Below are 21,749 nucleotides of genomic sequence, written 5' to 3'. Positions count from 1 at the left end.
CCTATTCACTTGTATATTTCAACATACATTTCTATCACGCCTCTTGGAGATTATATGTTGTCCACGGGGTATTATCTTGGAGTTAGGGTGTCACAACACTCGCTCTAAATGCATGCCTCCGTTCAAGGAGATCATGTGTTTCATTGGACGTAGATGATGCCATCATCTCTAACTACATAGATCCATATTTGCGTAGCTACACGGGTACATGCTCTTCTTCAAGGATGATAGTGGATGAGCACTTGGAGGATGAGATCGATGCTCATGCGGGGGTGAACCCCTATGATAACTAGTGAGCTTTGAGAGTCCCTTTCTGACTTCTTTTGCTCCTTTTTTCTACATTTGGTGTGGAGCTTTTCTACTACACTAATATTCCCATTGTTTCTCTTTGTGTGTTTATCTCTATCATATAGAGTGTTCCTTGTTCACTGTATGTGGCAATGGATGACTATTTTTATCTTGATTTTTTGGGTTTTTGACTTGTCCTTGGCACAAGTAGTTTGGACACCGGCACTTAATTTCATATCTGAATTCACCATGTTATTTCTATCACTCTCTTTTTGGTTGATGAGTTTGAAATGGAATTAACAAATATATCCTTAACCTTTTGTGATTTAATGCAAGCTTTGTATTATTGACACGTGTGCTTTTGTTGTCATTGTAGTGCATTGCCCTCTTTATGTAGAGGCTACAGCTCAAAGAGTGGTTGATGATAAGAATAAAAGGATGTCATGAGCACGTCATCAACAATCGTGCTTTTATTGATGATGAGTGTGAGGAGGGTTAGATAGTGTGCTAACAACCATCCTCTCCATCCTCTCAAATGATGTGTTTTCCGTCTTTTATGTCATGACATGTACACTTTGAATTCCATTTAGTTTTTATTTTGTTCATGGCAATGATGAGTGTGAGGAGGATTAGATAGTGTGCTAACAACCATCCTCTCGAATGATGTGTGCTGTCTTTGATGTCATGTAAGATTCCTCCCTCCAATTTTTGAGGTGTGCAGGTATAAGAGCCTCCCCTTCTGATCTTATAATTATAAGTGTGAGGAGGATTAGATAGTGTGCTAACAACCATCCTCTCGAATGATGTGTGCTGTCTTTGATGTCATGTAAGATTCCTCCCTCCAATTTTTTAGGTGTGCAGGTATAAGAGCCTCCCCTTCTGATCTTATAATTATTCCCCTCTCTGAAATAAAAGAAAGATCCTGTTTTACCCTGTTTTGGCCTACTAGAGAGAGAAAATGTCTAGAGGGAGGTAATTCAAAATTGAGATATTTTTGGATATAAAAATCCTCCTAGTGTCTAAAATGGTTTCCCCTGAAACAGAAATTCAAAAAGAACTTTCCAATGTGCAATTAGAATTAATTGAAAATAGGTAAAAAGGACCTTAGCCTAAGGGTCCAGATTTTTAAAAAATTTTGGATTATGGTCCAATTAAGGTTCCTATGGACCAATAAGATTAATCCAAATGTAGGGAGGAGATAAATTGAAGAATAAAAGAAAAACCTCCAAAAATGAGTAAATGCTCACATAAGATGAAGAGTTGACTGAGTACAAGTTTTATTAGTTAAAAATTAAGAGATATTTAGAGGAAATGATGCATTTTTGACACCTCAGTGTGGGGATCTCCCCTCATGAAGGAGGTGACTATTTTACATGTGTGGAGGAGTTTTAAACTCAGAAATAATGAGATATTTTCATCTCTCCTCTCTCCTGTTTCAACTAGATCCAAAAAGTAAGCTAAACTGACCCAAAAATGGTCAGAAATTGACCAAACTCATCTGGAAAATTCTAGAATCAGTTTGCCTGGTTAGAGGCTCACTTTTTCCTATAAATCAAAGCCTCCCCCTTTGTAAAAGCTTAATGGTGTTTATGCATTGTTACTCTGCTCCTGTCCTGAGCCATTTACATTGAATTTTTTTAATAATTCAATTGTTTTTGGCCGAATCCTCTCCAAAGTGAATTGGTGGCCACTCTTGCTTCAAACAAGAGTAGAACCGTCAATCCCTCAAGCCAAAGGAGAGCTTACAAGCTCTATGTAAGTTAATTTTCTTACTTGTTTAATTTTGAATCTATGGTTTTCTTGATTTTTATGTTTTGCAGTAAATTGAATTAAATTCAAAGGCTATGCCTTGATGAAAAGGCCACCCCCTTCTCTTCTTTACATTCCAGCCTTTCTTAATCCTAGAAAGATTAACTAAAGAATTAATTAAACTCTTCTTATTGTTTACTCTCTTGAATTTAGAAAATTGTGTAGATTAGAGTTCTATGAATCTAATTTGGGTTAATTTAAGTCAATTAAAGAATAATAAAAATGAGAAACGATCAACCGTACAAAGGAGGTTATGGCAAAATTTTCAAGAATTTTGTGGAAAAGAAAGTTTTTATGTTATTCCAAAAGAGTAATTCCCACCATTTTTGCATCTAAAAGAAATATTCTGATTACCCCATGTACATATTCACCTATGAATATGCATGGATATCATTGATATTAATTATTAAAATTGATTTTTATGCATAGAGAGATGCATAAAGGAATTATTTTTATTTTGAAAGTGTTATTCTCATTAAAATTGATTTTTTGCATAGAAAGATGCATAAAGGAATTATTTTTATTTCGAAAGTGTTATTCTCATTAAAATTGATTTTTATGCATAGAAAGATGCATAAAGGAATTATTTTTATTTCGAAAGTGTTATTCTCATTAAAATTTATTTTTATGCATAGAAAGATGCATAAAGGTCCCAAAGTGTGAGATTTTTCCCAAATTATCTAATATTGACTTTTTTATATCAAAATTAGAATTCTCTTAAATTCTATGTTTAAATTCTATGAATAGATGTGATGTGAATCAGATAGATGTGAATGGATGGATGGATGGATGTGAATAGAGGTGATGAGATGTGAGGTGAATGGATGGATGGATGTGATGTGAATAGAGGTGATGAGATGTGAGGTGAATAGATGTGATGAGATGTGATGTGAATCAGATAGATGTGAATGAATGGATGGATGGATGTGATGTGAATAGAGGTGATGAGATGTGAGGTGAATAGATGTGATGAGATGTGATGTGAATCAGATAGATGTGAATGAATGGATGGATAGATTTGATGTGAATAGAGGTGATGGATGTGAGGTGAATAGATGTGATGAGATGTGATGTCATGTGAATCAGGATGTAAATGAATGATATGGGATATGAGTGGTTGTATGTTAAATAATGGATGTGAATGTGTAAGTGAAGAATGGATGTGAATGTGTATGTGAAGAATGAGTATGTGAAAGAATGGATGTGAATGTGTATGTGAAGAATGGATATGGATGTGTATGTGAAGAATGGATGTGAATGTGTATGTGAAGCATGGATGTGAATGAGTATGTGAAAGAATGGATGTGGATGTATGTGAAAGAATGGATATAGATGTGTATGTGAAAGAATGTGATGTGATGAAAAGAGATGTGATGTGACATGAATATATGTGGATGTGAAGTGATAGATATGAATGTATGGATAGATGTGAGAAGTCGTACATGTGAACGATTGGATGGATGTGGATGAATGAGATGAGATGTATATGAATGAGATATGATGTGGATAGAAGTGATGTGATATAATGTGGATAGAATGTATGTGATGGGATGGTTATAAGAATGTATGTGGTGGATATGAACGAATGAATGTGATGGATATGAATGAATGTGATGTGATGTAAATGGAGATAGATGTGATGTGTGATGTGAAGGAATATGATGTGATGAGATGTGGATATGGGTAGATACGAGTGGATGAGATCTGATGCGGATAATTGAGAAAAGATGTGATGAGATGGAAAATGATGTGATGAGAATGGGAATACATATGAGATAAATGAGGATTGATGTGGAACAATATGGAAAGACGAGAGTTGGTTATAGAGACTGTATTTATGACATGTTTTTAAATGACTCTTTTATGTCAAGAACGCTGGGGATACCATCATATCTAGACCTCAAGCAAGTCAGGGATTCCATGCAATTGCGGTACTTCCATATGAAGACCTAATTACTAATTTATAAATCTCAGTCTGAATATCAATTTGTATGAATTTCATCACACAATTACAACCTTTTGCTGCTACTTCAGTTTTGCTGCTACTTCATAAATTTTTGACATTTTGGCTTCTCGGTTGGTTCACATTAGCCGATTTGCTCTTCCGTGTCCCCACTACGCAACGAATTCAGGGGTGCTAGCAGCGAAAGTAGCACTTCTTGCACAGGGCAGGGTCCCTCACTCGGGGCCTCGCCCACCACGGATATCTGGACAAGAGACTAATCCCACGGTTCTTCCAAATCTTTAACACAATAATGATCCAAGTGCAATCTTTTCCTTGATCTTACTATGGGACTTACTGGTTTGGTCAGATTAGTTCCGTTAGTTAAGGCTTTTGACTACGTTAGAGAGTAAAATTATCTTGGAGGAATTGCCCGTGCTTTCCGAGCGAAGGAAGTTTTTTCGGGTTCGGTTTTGGAAGAACCGAGGGATTAGTCTCTTGTCTGGATATCCGTGGGCAAGGCCCCAAGTGAGAGACCCTGCCCCGCGCAAGAAGTGCTACTCCCGCTGCTAGCACCCCTGAATTCGTTGCGCAGTGGGGACAGGGATCTTTCATGTCATCATGACATGTACACTTTGAATTCCATTTGGTTTTCTTTTGTTCATGGCAATGATGAGTGTTAGAAGGTTTAGATAGTGTGCTAATGACCATACTCTTCTCGAATGATGTGTTTGCTGTATTTGATGTCATGACATGTAAACTTTGATTTCCTTTTTTTTAATTTGGTTCATTGCTATGATAAGTGTGAGGAGGGTTAGATAGTGTGATAGCAACCATCCTCTCGAGTGATTTGTTTGCTATCTTTGATGTTATGACATGTACACTTTGATTTTTATTTGGTTCATGGCTCTCGGATGTATTGGTAGATTGTCAGTATGAGTCAGTGGTGCTTGAAAAACACATGCTTATAGGGTGAGAAAGCGTTGATTGCTTCGTCTTGCATTGACTCTATTTTTGTGCTCTGATTATGTTGTGTGATTTGCCATCTAGGGGGCTGCATGTTGAATTGAGAAGACTAAAATGAATTTAAAATATATTACAAAGACTAAAATGAGAAGAATTAAATAAATTGGAGCACAATAGGGTTTTTTCCATCGCTCGCGTTTGGGGCTTGCTCGGTTTTTCTCGCTCCGTGTATTGTATACCTCATGCCTACACAGTCTAAGCTTTATGTGACCATAGAGTCATTTCTATTTTGCCATGGTCATTCAACTTTGGTGCCAAGTTCTAGACTTTACGCATCATATAGACGAGGAGAAATACCTCTATATCTATATCTCCAAGCCTTGAGATAATGTTGTAGAGCAATTAGAAAAGCGAGAAATGGCCCTTGGGCCATATCTCCAAATCATATGGCTCTACTTTCATACTTCCAAGCATGAGATACCCACCTCTAATGCCTTGAGGTAGACTTAGAGCCTATGTTGTGGGTTTAAATCCATAGCTCGAGGTAATTTACCTTAGGAAAAGTCCATAAAACCTATGGCTACATGCCCATGTCTCCAATTTTTGAGCTACCTACCTTTGGAAGAGATATGGCCCAATGGTCATTTCTACACACCCACCTGTAAATGCATATGTAACCAACCTCAAGGAAATATATGGGCCGTGAGCTATATCTCCATGCCTAGAGACTTCCCAAAGGTCAATAACCTATCTCATTATAGGGATGGTTCTGTTGTGTCTCATTCTCTTTCCACTAGATATGGACATGTGGCTCTCTAGACATAATTCCCTACCTTGGTCTACTCACCTATACATGAGATATTAGCACCTCTAATTAACTTTTTTATCTTCTCTCATCTCTAGAGGAGGCATGTCTCTATAGGGATAAGTCATTTGAAAAACAAAAGGGGGAAATGGACCTTGGTCTATATCTCCAAAGCATATGCCTCTACATCCATATCTCAATGCCTCTACATCCAAATCTCCAAAGCATATGCCTGTACATCCATATCTCAATGCCATGACCTACCCACCTGTAATGCCTTCAAGGCCTCAACATGGGAGGCCTTGAAGGCTAGATTAAGAGGAGATATTTCTCTAGGAGAATATCCATAAAAGATATGGTTGTATGGCCATATATCCATTCCTTGATCCACGAACCTTTGGAAGAGATATTTCCCAAGGGTAATTTCTTCACACCCACCTCTCAAGGCATGAGCTAACAATCTTTTGGAAAGACCTATCAAGTTTAATAGCGAGAAATGGCTCTGTGGCCATATCTCTAGACCTTGATATTCCCACCTCTACTAGTATCTTGAAAAGCTATGGACCATAAGCCACATTTTAGAGCCATTTCTTGAAAAGATATGGCTTTGTGTCCAAATATCTAAGCCTTGAGATTCCCACCTCTACTAGTATCTTGAAAAGATATGGACTAGAAGCCACATTTTAGAGCCATGCCTACACAATCAAAGCTTTGTGTGACCATAGAGTCATTTTTCTTTTGCCATGGGAATTCAACTTTGGAGCCCAGTTCTAGACTTTAAGCCCCATGATGTGGCTCTAAATCCCTTTCTAGTATATATGATGAGAAATGCTTCTATAACCATATTTTCAGGCCTTTAGATAATGTTGTAGAGCAATAAGTTGTTAGAGAAAAGGAAGAAATGGCCCTTGGGTCATATTATCTCAAAATCATATGGATATACGTCCATATGTCCATCGAATGAATTTCCCAACTCTAATGACTTGACCTATACTTAGAGCCTATGATGTGGGTGTAAATCCATAGCCCAAGGTGATTTTATCTTAGGATAGTATCCACAAAACCTATGGCTACATGGACATATCTCTAGTTATTGAGCTACCTACCTTTGTAAGAGATATGGCCCAATGGTCATTTCTACACACCCACCTCTAAAGTCATAAGCAACAAACCTCATGGGAAAGATATGGGCCATGAGACATATCTCCATGCCTAGAACCTTCCTAGAGGTTGATAAACTATCTCATTAATAGGGATGGTTCTGTTGTGTCTCATTTTCCTTTCTGTGGACATGTGGCTCTCTAGCCATAATTCCCTACATTGGCCTTCCCACCTATACATAAGATATTAACCACCTCTAATAGCATTTTAGCTTCTCTCATATTTAGAGGAGCAAGACTCTATAGGGATAAGTCATTAGAAAAAACAAAGTGAGAAATGGCCCTTGGTCCATATCTCCAAACCATATGCCTCTACTTGCATATCTTAATGCCATGAGCAACCCACCTCTATAATTACTTGAGATAGACTCAAAGCCCATGTTGGGGCCTTAAAGGAACAACCCACTAGATTAAGAGGATATATTTCTCTAGGGAAATACCCATAAACGATACAATTGTATGGCCATATATGCATTCCTTGATCTACCAAATTTTGGAAGATATATTGCCCAATGGTCATTTCTTCACACCCACCTCTCAAGGCATGAGCTACCAATCTCTTAGAAAGCCCTATCGTGTAATGGCAAGAAATGGCTCTGTGGCCATATCTCTAGTCCTTCCAATTCCCACCTCTACCAATATCTTAAAAATATATGGACCATAAGCCATGTATTAGAGCCATGCCTGCACAATCAAAGCTTTATGTGACCATAGAGTCATTTCTCTTTTACCATGGCCAATCCACTCTCGAGCCCAGTTCTAGACTTTAAGCCCCATGTTGTGTCTCTAAAGCCCTAGTATATATGAGGATAAATGCCTCTATAGCCATATCTCCAAGCCTTCAAATAATGTGAGGACTTTAAGCCCCGTGTTGTGTCTCTAAAGCCTAATCTATTAAATATGAGGACAAAGGCCTCTAAAGCCATATCTCCAAGCCTTCAGATAATGTGAGGACTTTAAGCCCCGTGTTGTGTCTCTAAAGCCTAATCTATTAAATATGAGGACAAAGGCCTCTAAAGCCATATCTCCAAGCCTTCAGATAATATGATAGAGCAATAAGTCATAGAGAAAATGGAGAAATGGCCCTTGGGCCATATCTCCAAATCAAATGGCTATACTTCCATATGTCCATGGCATGAGATACCCACCTCTAATTCCTTGACCTAAACTTAGAGCTTATGTTGTGGTTCTAAATCCATACTCTTAGGAAAATATCCATAAAATCTATGGCTACATGGCCATATATCTAGTTCTTGAGCTACCTACCTTTGGAAGCCAATGGTCATTTCTACACACCCACCTCTAAAGACATGAGCAACCAACCTCATGGAAAGGTATGGGTTGTGAGCCATATCTCCATGCTTAGATCCTTCCCAAAGGTTGATAACCTATCTCATTAATAGGGATGATTTTGTTGTGTCTCATTTCCCTTTCCATGTGTACATGTGTCTCTTTGGCCATAATTCGTTACCATGGCCTACCCACCTAAACATGAGATATTAACCACCTCTAATTACCTTTTTATCTTCTCTTGTCTCTAGAGGAGGAATGCCTCTATAGGGATAAGGTATTAGAAAATAAAAACGGAGAAGTGGCCCTTGGTCCATATCTCCAAACCATATGCATGTACTTGCATATCTCAATGCCATGAGCTACCCACATGTAATGCCTTGACATAGACTAAAAACCCATGTTAAGGCCTTGAAGGCATAACCCACTATATTACGAGAATATATTTCTCTAAGGAAATATCCATAAAAGATATGGCTACATGGACATATATCCATTCCTTGATTCACCAATCTTTAAACAGATATCGCCCAATGGTCATTTCTTCACACCCACGTCTCGAGGCATGAGCTACCAATCTCTTGAAGAGCCTTATCAAGTGTAATGGCAAGAAATGGCTCTATGGAAATATCTCTAACCCTTCAGATTCCAACCTCTACCAATCTCTTGAAATGATATGGACCTTAAGCTAGTTTTAGAGCCATGCGTGCATAGTTTAAGCTTTATGTGACCATAGAGTCATTTATCTTTTCCCATGGCCATTCAACTCTGAAGCCAAGTTTTAGACTTTACACCCCCATGTTGTGGCTCTAAAGCCCTATCTAGTATAGATGTGGAGAAATGCCTCTATAGCCATATCTCCAAGCCTTAAGATAATGTTGTAGAGAAATTAGAGAAAAGGGAGAAATGGCCCTTGGGCCATATCTCCAAATCATATGGCTCTACTTACATATCTCCCATGGCATGAGCTACCCACATCTAATGCCTTGAGTGATACTTAGATCCTATGTTGTGGGTCTAAATCCATAGCTAAAGGAGATGTCACCTTAAGAAAATACTCATAAAAGTTGTCTACATGTCGATATCTCTAGTTCTTAAGTTGCCTACCTTTGGAAGAGATATGGCCCAATGGTCATTTCTACGCACCCATCTCTAAAAGAATGAGCAACCAAGCTCAATAAAAGATATGTCCATGAGCCATGTCTCCATGCCTAGAGTCTTCCCAAAGATTGAAAACTATCTCATTAATAGGGATAGTTATGTTGTGTCTCATTTCTCTTTCCACTAGATGTGGACATGTGGTTCTCTGTGGCCACCATAATTCCCTACTACTGAGCATGAACAACTTCTACCAACTCATTGTATTCATTCTCCATGTTAAATAGTTGAGCATTTAACTGCTTGATTTGAGCCTACTTGTCATTAGCATCCTTTGATGATATCCAAACACTTTGCACACCTGACTAGCAACTCACGGGGTTCACCTAAAAATATGTAAGTGTAGCATGAGTTCATCAGGAGGGGTATATTAATTCAAAAAAGATACATAATTACATTTATAAGTGAAAGATCCCTGCCCCCTCTGTGCAACAAATTCGGGGGTGCTAGCAGCGGAAGTAGCACTTCTTGCACGGGGCAGAGTTTCTCACTCAGGGCCTCACCCCACAGATATCCGGACAAGAGACTAATCCCTCGGCTCTTCCAAAACCGAACCCGAAAAAACTTCCCTTGCCTAGAAAGCACGGGCGATTCCTCCAGGATATTTTGTGGGTCCAAAGCCATAGACCAAGGAGATATTACCTTAGGACAATATCCATAAAACCCATGGCTACATGGCCATATCTCTAGTTCTTGAGAAACCTAGCTTTGGAAGTGATATGGCCCTATGGTTATTTCTACACACCCACCTCTAAAGGCATGATAAACCAACCTCAAGGAAAGATATGGTCTGTGAGCCATATCTCCATTCCTAGACCCTTCCCAAAGGTCAATAACCTATCTCAAGAAAAGGGATGGCTTTGTTGTTTCTCATTTCCCTTTCCACTAGATCTAGACATGTGGCTCTCCGGCCGTAATTCCCTAGCATGGCCTACCCACCTATACATGAGATATTAACCAGATCTAATTAACGCATTATGTTCTCTCATCTCTAGAGGAGACATGGCTCTATAGGGATAAGCCATTAGAAAAATAAAGGGAGAAATGGCCCTTGGTCCATATCTCCAAACCATATGCCTCTACTTCCATACCTAAATGCCATGAGCTACCACCCTATAATGCATTGAGATAGGTTCAAAGCCCATGTTGAGTCCTTGAAGGAATAACCCACTAGATTAAGAGGATATATTGCTCTTGGGAAATATCCATAAAAGATATGGCTGCATGGCCATATATACATTCCTTGATCCGCCACCAACCTTTGGAAGAGATATTACCCAAGGGTCATTTCTTCACACCCACCTCTTGAGGCATGAGCTACCAATCTCTTGAAAATCCCTATAAAATGGAGCAAAATGTCTCTATGGCCATATTTCTAGACCTTAACATTCCCACCTTAAGATTCCTAGAGATATGGTGCAAAATGACTCTATGGCCATATCTATAGACCTTAAGATTATGACCTCTACCAACATCTTGAAATGATATGGATCTTAAGCCACTTTTTAGAGCCATGCCTACATAGTCTATGCTTCATGTGACCATAGAATCATTTCTCTTTTTCCATGTCCATTCAACCGTGGAGCCAAGTTCTAGACTTTATGCCCATGTTATGGCTCTAAAGTCCTATCTAGTATAAATGAGGAGAAATGCATCTATAGCCATATCTCCAAGCCTTGAGATAATGCTATAGATAAATTAAGCATCGTTAGAGAAAAGGGAGAAATGTCCCTTGAGCAATATATTTAAACCATATGGCTCTACTTCCATATCTCCATGGCATGAGCTACCCACCTCTCATGCCCTTGCCTAGGCTTAGAGCCTATGTTGTGGATATAAATCCATATTTCAAGGTGATTTTACCTTAGGAAAATATCCATAAAACCTATGGCTCTATGGCCATATCTCCAATTCTTGAGCTACCTACCTTTTAAAGAGATATGGCCCAATGGGCATTTCTACACACCCACCTCTAAAGGCATGAGTGACCAACCTCAAGGAAAGATATGGTCCGTGAGCCATATATCCATTCCTAGAGCCTTGTCAAAGGTGGATAACATATCTCATCAATAGGGATTGTCATGTTGTGTGTCATTTCCCTTTCCAGTAGATGTGGACATATGGACATAATTAGAGAAAAGGGAGAAATGTCCCTTGGGCCATATCTCCAGGACTTCCATATCTCCACGACTTCCATATCTCCATGGCATGAGTTACCCACCTCTAATCCCTTGAGCTAGACTTAGAGCCTATGTTGTGGGTCTAAATCCATAGCTAGAGGCAATTTTACCTGAGGTAAATATCCATAAAACCTATGGCTACATGGCCATATTTCTAGTTTCATGGCCACAAAGTCATTCATTCATTACCATGGCGATGCAACTCTATAAACAAGAAAGACTATACTTTAAGTGGCAAGTTGTGGTTTAAAATCCATATCTAGTATGATGACAAGAAATGACCATGATGCCTTATCTCTAGACCTCAATATTCCCACCTCTACACATGAGATATGACCCACCATCTCTAGAGGAGGCATGGGTTCGATTCCATGCCTAAGTATTGAGGTGGCCGATGATATAATAATGTAGCTTGCACCTTTGTCATATGATAAAGATTGCATGGTTGCAACAAGTGGGGATGATACCATGGTATCAAAGGGATGGCATGTAGAAGATCTCATTATTGCAGCACTTTTGGATTCTTTCGCTATAGTTACAAAGGCTAAAGCAAGGAGAGTTCCCAAATTAAAGAAGGCTAATATTTTAGATGTTGCAGACATAGATAATGAGAGCCCAACAAATGAGAATAGTACTCCCATAGATAAAAGAATTTTTGTTTACCATGGTAAACCTAAATCCATAATCAATGTTTCTTCTTTACAAAAGAAGGTTAAGATGAGAAAGAAGAAGGAAATCATGGTACAGGGGATATTGGAGTTTGAACAATATTTTCCCTATGGCTCAACTTTTGAAGATGACATTCCTAGGTCAATTGGTGAAGGACGCTTGCAAAATAAATTTGCAAAATAATGACATGAGATTATGTAATAGAGCTAGTGGTGCAATTTTCTCTGGCACCATCAAATCCATCCACAAGTGCATATTTGATTCCCGTTTCAAAAAATTGGAAGGCCCCATTGCACAAGGAGGAGATAAAGAAACATCAATTAAGGATTTACAAATATTGGATCATAGCTGGAAAAAGAACTCCATTTATGCGGCAAGGGTCTTCGTCAAGGGAGACACGGGACAAGATTGAAATTAAAGAAAGGAGCCTTGTCTTTGTCGAAAGGCTTGCATTGTTGTTAATTCTCCTATGCATTTGTGTGTGGCCATTTCAATGATGGAAAATTAAAATTCCCAAGCTCATATGAGGAACCAATCATACAATGATGTTATTAGACATCTAAGGGTCCAATGGGAAGAATATGGAAAGCCATGAAGGCATCACAGGGTCTTCAAAGAGGCATGAAAGTTGCCTAGAATGGGATGTAAGTCATCTACTCTCTTATCTAATCATCATTTGTTATGTTTTTTAAGAGATGGGTGACCATTTCTTGTATTATAACATGGGGAGCAATGGATATTGTAATGATATGGATCTAAAGCCATTTCTCTTTATTACTTCATTGTACGTACATCCATATCTTCAATAGAGAGATCCTTGTTTATACATCATATCTTTGCATACATTTGCAGTGGAAAGTTATGTTTGATGAGCAAAAAGGTTTTACTGCTTATGTTTGGTTTTTATTTTCTTGTATAGATTTATAGGAAGATGTATGCATTTTTATGGGAAAGAGGTTTTCTCAAAAGGATTATCACATGATCACATGCGCCAATGATATTTTTTCCAATTGAATTATGATTTTGGAAGCTTAAAGACAAGGTACAGTTGGGGGAAGACAACCAGTTGTATCTTCTTTCAGATGTTTGAACGGGCTAGATGATGCAAGTATAAGATTGATCCAGAGTGACGTATTATCTGCTGACTCTATTCTACTTTTGAAAGGGAAGGGGGAAACTAAAGGTGACATTTCTGAACTAGCAATGGGAATCAAGAAAGATAGGCCATTTCATGCAAAGATCTTAAAAGTTTTCAATGAGCAGCAATCTTTACAACAATTTTCATCTTTTAAGAGCTTTGCATTTCATGCAAAGCTCTTAAAAGTTTTCAATGATCAACAATCTTCACAACAATTTTCATCTTGGGAAGATGTGACCAACTACTACAACTTTGATTGTAAGATTCCTCCCTAGCCCCTCAAGATGTCCAGTTTCTTCCCCCGTAATCGATCCCCTTTTCAGAATAATAAAAGATCTTGTTTCTACCTGTTGTGGCCTAGAGAGAGAAAATGTTCTAGAGAGAGTTACTTCAGTTTTTAGATATCTTTGGATAGAAAAATGTCCCTTCTTATTAAAATAAATTCCTTCAAAACAGAAGTTCAAAAAGAAATTCCTAAGGTGCATTAGAAATATACTATAATGTGCACAAAAGACCTTAGCCTAAGGGCCCCTATTTTCAGAAAATTTCGATTAAGGTCCAAACAAAGGTTTGACAGGCCAATGAGATTAATCCAAATTTAAGGAGAAGATAAATTGAAGAATAAAAAAAACCCCCCCAAAAATGAGTAAATACTCACATAAGATGAAGAGTGGACTAAGGACCAAAGAAAAGAATTAAAAAACTGAATTTTGACACCTCAGTGTGGGGATCTCCCCTCATGAAGTAGGAGCCTTTTTCTCATCATTACCCCAAATTTTTAATCAATAAAATGAGCTATTTTCATCTCTCCTCTCTCCTATTTCAAATCTAGATCCACAAAGTAAGCTGAACTGACCCAAAAATGGTCAAAAATTGACCAAACTGATCTGGAAAAATCTAGAATCAGTTTGCTTGGTTAGAGGATCACTTTTTCCTATAAATGGAAGCCTCCCCCTTTTGTAAAAGCTTAATGGTGTTTATGCACGGTTACTCTACTCCTGTCCTGAGCCATCTACATTGAATTTTTTAATAATTCAATTGTTTTTGGCCTAATCCTCTCCAAAGTAAATTGGTGGCCACTATTGCTTCAAACAAGAGTAGAACCCTCAATCCCTCAAGCCAAAGGAGAGCTTACAAGCTCCATGTAAGCTAATTTTCTTACTTTGTTTACGAATCTTAATGAAAAATCTATGGTTTTCTTGATTTTTATGTTTTGCAAATGATTGAATTAAATTCAAATGCTATGCCTTTGATGAAAATGCCACCCCCTTCTCTTCTTTACATTCCAACCTTTCTTAATACTAGAAAGATTAACTAAGTGATTAATTAAACTCTTCTTATTGTTTACTCTCTTGAATTTAAAAAATTGTGTAGATTAGAGTTCTATATTTCTAAATTGGGTCAAGTAAGTTAAGTGAAGAAAGAAAAAAATGAGAAATGGTCAGCCATACAAAGAAAGTTGTGGCAAAATTTTCCAGAATTTTGTGAAAAAGAAAGTTTATTTTTATGTTATTCCAAAAGATTAATTCCCACCATTTTTGCATCTAAAAAAAATATTCTAATTACTCCATGTACATATTCACATATTAATATGCATGGATATCACTGATATTAATTATTAAATTTGATTTTTATGCATAGAAAGATGCATAAAGGAAATTTTTAATTATAAAAGTGTTATTCTTATCAAAATTGATTTCTATGCATAGGAAGATGCATATAGGAATTTTTTCATCACAAAAGTATTATTCTTATTAAAATTGATTTCTATGCATAGATAGATGCATAAAGGAAATTTTTTTTATTATAAAAATATTCTTCTTATTAAAATTGATTTCTATGCATAGAAAGATGCATAAAGAATTTTTTTATTTTAAAAGTGTTAATCTTATTAAAATTGATTTGTATGCATAAAAAGATGCATAAAGGAAATTTTTTATTACAAAAGTGTTATTCTTATTAGAATTGATTTCTATACATAGAAAGATGCATAAAGGAAAAAATTTTATTATATAAGTATTATTCTTATTAAAATTGATTTCTATGCATAGAAAGATGCATAAAGGAAATTTTTTATTATAAAAGTGTTATTCTAATTAAAATTGATTTCTATGCATACAAAGATGCATAAAGGAATTTTTTTATTACAAAAGTGTTATTCTCATTAAAATTGATTTCTATGCATAGAAAGATGCATAAAGGAATTCTTTTTATTATAAAAGTTTTATTCTTATTAAAATTGATTTCTATGCATAGAAAGATGCATAAAGGAATTTTTTTTATAAAAGTCTTATTCTTATTAAAATTGATTTCTATGCATAGAAAGATGCATAAAGGAATTTTTTTATTACAAAAGTGTTATTCTTATTAAAATTGATTTCTATGCATAGGAAGATGCATAAAGGAATTTTTTTTATTACAAAAGTGTTATTCTTATTAAATTTGATTCTTATACATAGAAACATGCATAAAGGAATTTTTTTATTACAAAAGCGGTATTCTTATAAAAATTGATTTTTATGCATAAATAGATGCATAAAGAAATTCTTTTTATTTTAAAAGTGTTATTCCTATTAAATTTGATTTTATGCATATAAAAGGATTTTTTTTATAAAAGTGTTATTCCCATTGAAATTGATTTTTATGTATAAAAAGATGCATAAAGAATTTTTATATCAAAATTAGAATTCTCTTAAATTCTATGAGTATTTGATAAATGAATAATTAAATACTCTAAGAGAGAAATTTCTATCATTTTATATTCACACGGATTGTAAAAAGAAAATTCAGGAGATCTATCGAGATGGAAATATTCAGATAAATGATTAATTTATTCCTCATTGGAATTTGTAACTAATTTAGAAATCAGTTAAGTGAATATTCAAAGAAAGAAATTCAGTAAAATAGTAACTCAATTATCAAACCTTTTTTAGAAAGATAGTTCAGGAAAAATCTTATCCGACTCGAACCTTGAATCACCAAGACCAAACTCTTTTGTCAGTTTCGAGGAAAGAAATTGTGACCAATTTAGAAAAATACACTCAAAACTTCCGCCAAATCTGAAACTAAGTTTGAGGCCCTTCGAATTGATATGTGGATCATGGTTATAGAATTCGAGGAATTCTGGTATGAAATTCTGAATTCCAATCAAGAAGTTTTGGGGATACTGATTCAAGAAATACTCCTTGTATTAAAAAGAAAATCAAACTGAAAACTTGCTTAGAAACCCTATTTTCTTACAGGACTCTCTTACGCTAGAATGCTGGAGGGAGCATTTGGTATATGTTTTTCTAAGGAAAGTTTGGTTGCAACAACTAGTGGGGAGTGTTCAAAGGATGGCTCACACAAGCAAACCCTTGATCAGCCTCGGTATGGTTGAAAAATGGTGCGCTTCCGCCGGTACGATGGGCGAGGGCCGAGGAAGCGGTCCCTGAGTTAAGTGCCAGGACACCTAATGAGGATCTTGGAGGGTTCTGACGACCAGGAGATACACGGGCTCACAGTGCCTATGACACCCATGCGTATGTGGTGGAAGATATGTATGATGGACAAAATGATTATTGTAATCTGTTACTGGATCTCATTGCTCACCAGTTGGTCTCACCGGAGAGTCCAGAGTGATATTGTTTTTGGAGAAACAAGGGATTGGATTGAATTTTTGAGTTATGACATCTATAACCAATAACTGTTTGCAAATGGATTATTTTATATGTTAAAGTTTTAAAGAGGAGTGTGTGCGTATCTATATTCGAAAGCAAAAGTTAAGAAAGGCATTCAATTATGGGTGGGTGAGTAATTGTCTAGTTCTACCGATTCCAGTGGTTAGGTGAAACCCATGGGCCAGCTGGAATCAGTGGAGTTTTAATAATTGAATTGAAATAATAGGAATACGCTTAGAATTTGAGTAGTTAAATAAATACCTGAAGAATTTCTCAAATGAGTAGATCGATGGCTGTGCTACCTGACTTCAGTTAGGAAAAAAGCATTGATTTCCTCAAATGATTAGATCAACGGGCTGTGTGCCTGATTTCCATTAAGGAAAAAGCATTGATTTCTTCAAACTAAGTCAGTGATAGTTTTCCTTCTATCTGGTTTAATCAGGTGAAGGATAGTCTAGTCTCTTGACCCCGTTAGAAAATTCGTTAAGAAAATCAAAAAGGTGGAATCGTCCCCGTTTTCCGGGCAAGGAAAATTTTCTCGATTTCAGTTTCGGAATGACCACCAGATTAGTCTTGTGTCCGGACATTCGAGGGTGAGGCCCCGAGTGGGAAACCCTGCCCCGCGCAAGAGGAAGCTACTTCCGTTTTGCTAGCAACCGGGAATCCGGTGCACGGAGGGGCAGAGGGATCTCACAGCTGGTATCAGAGCGCTGTTGTAAACTTACAAAATGGCAGCAGAAATTGCCTAGAATTTTAAAGTAAATCTGGGAAATAATGTTTACACTTGTTAAGATTATGTTTGAAATGAACTTCATAAATTGAAAACTCATAAATTTAATTGGATTTTTAGATGGATACCCCAAATCTGTCTAGCATTCCTAGACTCTCCCAGAGTCAGGATATGATCGCCTTTGCCTTCAAAAATCTCATCAACTCCGCTACAACCCGAGAAAGCAGAGTGAGACTCGCTGCCAGTTCTCTTTCAAAAAAAGAAGGATGGAAAGTTAAGACTCTGTGTGGATTACAGAGGTCTCAATCAGCTGACGGTTAAGAATAAGTATCCTATCCCCAGAATTAATGAGCTTCTAGACAAGCTAAATGGAGCCTAGATCTTCACAAAGATAGATCTCAAATCAGGGTATTACCAGATCAGGATTAATGATCAAGATATCTCGAAGACAGTCATCAATACTCGCTATGGGCACTATGAATTCACTGTCATGCCGTTTAGATTGACAAATGTCCCAGCTACATTCAATTGCCTAATGCAAGACGATGATTTTGTTCTTGTTTTCTTTGATGATATTTTGATTTACTCAAAGAATGCAGCTAACCATAAAGCTCACGTCCATAACGTTCTTGAGATTCTAAGGAAGCACCAACTCTTTGCAAAAAAGAGCAAATGCACTTTCTCTGTCGACCATGCTGAATACTTGGGCTTTCTGGTATCCAAAGACGGAATTTCTCCAGATTTTGCAAAAGTCCATGCAGTAATAGATTGGCCTAAACCAAAGATAGTGAAAGAAGTCAGGGGATTCTTGGGATTAACTGGTTGGTATAGAATTTTTATACCTAAGTATGCGCTCATAGCTTCCCCCCTAACTAATCTTCTCAAGAAGAATACCCGTTTCAATGGTATGCTAGGTGTTTGATCGCTTTTGGTAAGCTGAAGACCGCCTTGGTAATAACCAATCCCGTTCTGAAGTTGCCAAATTTCTCTCTACCCTTTGAAGTAGTAATTGATGCCAGTGGTTTTGCCCTGGGAGGTACGCTCATGTAGGAAGGTCATGCAGTGGCCTATGATTCCCGAAAACTCAGAACGCATGAGAGAAATTATGACGTCCATGACCTGGAGCTACTTTCAATAGTCTATGCCCTGAAGTTGTGGAGACATTACCTACTGGGTCAAAGATTCACTTTGATGACAGATCATCAAAGCTTAAAGTGGATCTTCACTCAGAAGGATCTCAACATGCACCAAAGAAGGAGAATGCATACCCTGCAGCAGGAATTTGATTTTGAAATCAAGTACCACCTAGGAGGCGAAGAAAATGTGGTAGCAGATGCCCTCAGCAGAAAAACCTCGTTGCTTGCAATCATAGTGGTGTCAAATCCATTGATTAATGAAGCAAGAGAGAAGATCATGCAGGATAGATTCTTTGGCCCTATTGCTACCCTACTTATGCAGTAAAACAAAACTCCTCAAGAGTTAACCGAGTTCAAGGGTACAGCCTGGATGAAGGAAATATGTATTATAATAGCACGCTATGCATTCCCAACAATGATGAGGGAACTAAGGATCCAATTTTGAATGAAGCCCATGATAGCCTTATAGCAGGACATCGAGATTTCATCAAGACCTACATGTCTGTAAAGAAAAGCTCCTTTTGGCCTCTTGGACTAGAAAAGGATGTACTTAATCATGTATGTCAATGCCTGATATGTCAGAAAGTCAACATCGAGAGCGTAAAAATGCTTGGGAAGTTACATCCATTAGACATCCCCCAGATGAAGTGGGAATGTATCAGTATGGATTTTATTACTGGACTACCTTCAATGCATCAGGTTACAACTCCATCTTCGTGATAGTTGACACACTAACCAAAGTTGCCCATCTAATTCCAGTAAAAGAAACCTACACTGCAGTGGATGTGTGGCCAGAGTGTTCCTCAAGGAAATCTTCAGATTGTATGGCCTACCCGGAGAATAGTAAGTGATCGAGATCCCAAATTCACGTCAAGATTCTGGACTGCATTCTTCAAAGCAGTAGAAACTTTCTTGGATCTCAGCACACAGATTTCCACCCCGAGACCGATGGTCAAACAGAAAGGGTAAACCAAGTAATCGAAGATATACTTTGGTCATGCTGTGGGCAGGGAACCCAAGAAGTGGCTAGCCTATGTGCACCTAGTCAAATTCGCCTACAATGCTTCTTATCACCGAAATATCGGGATGAGCCCTTTCAAAGCTCTGTATGGACAAGACTGCCTAACACCATTAACTTGGTCCGACCCATTGATTACGGTCGAGATGTCCATACAGATGCTTGATGACATGGAGCAGCAGATGCAGTCAATCCGCAAGGATATAAAAGCTACCCAGGATAGATAGAAGCAGTATGCAGATAAGAAGAGGTGAGGCAAAAAAATCAAAGAAGCAGATATGGTCTTCATTCGAGTACACCCCAAAAGAAGTTCTCTATCTCTTGGGAAGTACAAGAAGTTATCCCCCAGATGCTATGGGCCATATCTAATTACAAAGAAAGTAGGTGACTTACCCTATAAACTTCTTCTACCTCCTCATCTCAAAGTACATAATGTATTTCATGTCAGCCTACTTAAGAAGTATGTACCGAGCCTGAATCATGTGCTTAATGATGAACTCTTAACTTCTTCAACCCAAGGGCAGATGGAACTCCAACCTGAAGAAATCCTTGATGTTCGAGAGAAGGTTCTCAGGAACAGAATTCTGAGAGAATTATTAGTCAAATGGAAGTTCTATCCTTTTGAAGATGCCACCTGAGAGAGAGAAGCCGAACTGATGTGGGATTACCCCCAGTTTGCGAGATGAGGACATCTCTCGTTTTTCAAGTGGGAGAGGATTAGTCCCTCAAGCTGTCCAGTTTGCGAGATGAGGACATCTTGAGGATTAGCCCCTCAAGATGTCCAGTTTCTTCCCTTGTAATCAATCCCCTTTTCAGAATAATAAAAGATCTTGTTTCTACATATTTTGGCCTAGAGAGAGAAAATACTCTAGAGAGAGGTAATTCAATTTTTAGATATCTTTGGATGGAAAAATATCCCTTCTTATTAAAATAAATTCCTCTGAAACAGAAGTTTAAAAAGAAATTCCTAAGGTGCATTAGAAATATATTATAATGTGTACAAAAGACCTTAGCCTAAGGGTCCATGTTTTCATTAAGGTCCAAACAAAGGTTTGACAGGCCAATGAGATTAATCCAAATGTAGGGAGGAGATAAATTGAAGAATAAAAGAAAAACCCCCCAAAAATGAGTAAATACTCACATAAGATGAAGAGTGGACTATAAGGACTACGGACCAAAGAAAAGAATTAAAAAACTGAATTTTGATACCTCAGTGTGGGGATCTCCCCTCATGAAGTAAGCACCTTTTTCTCATCACCCCGAATTTTTAATCAATAAAATCAAATATTTTCATCTCTCCTCTCTCCTGTTTCAAATCTAGATCCAAAAAGTAAGCTGAACTGACCCAAAAATGGTCAAAAATTGACCAAACTGATCTAGAAAAATCTAGAATCAGTTTGCTTGGTTAGAGGCTTACTTTTTCCTATAAATAGAAGCCTCCCCCTTTTGTAAAAGCTTAATGGTGTCTATGCACTCTTACTCTACTCCTGTCCTGAGCCATCTACATTGAATTTTTTAATAATTCAATTGTTCTTGGCCTACTCCTCTCCAAAGTAAATTGGTGGCTACTATTGCTTCAAACAAGAGTAGAACCCTCAATCCCTCAAGCCAAAGGAGAGCTTACAAGCTCCATGTAAGCTAATTTTCTTACTTTGTTTACGAATTTTAATAAAAAATCTATGGTTTTCTTGATTTTTATGTTTTGCAAATGATTGAATTAAATTCAAATGCTATGCCTTTGATGAAAAGGCCACCCCCTTCTCTTCTTTACATTCCAACCTTTCTTAATCCTAGAAAGATT

This window comes from Cibotium barometz, chromosome 36, assembly GCF_041138505.1.
Source record: "Cibotium barometz isolate CiBa-2024 chromosome 36, ASM4113850v1, whole genome shotgun sequence".
NCBI lineage: Eukaryota > Viridiplantae > Streptophyta > Polypodiopsida > Cyatheales > Cibotiaceae > Cibotium > Cibotium barometz.
The sequence above is the reverse complement of the archived record's forward strand: the minus strand, read 5'-3'. Positions refer to the sequence as shown.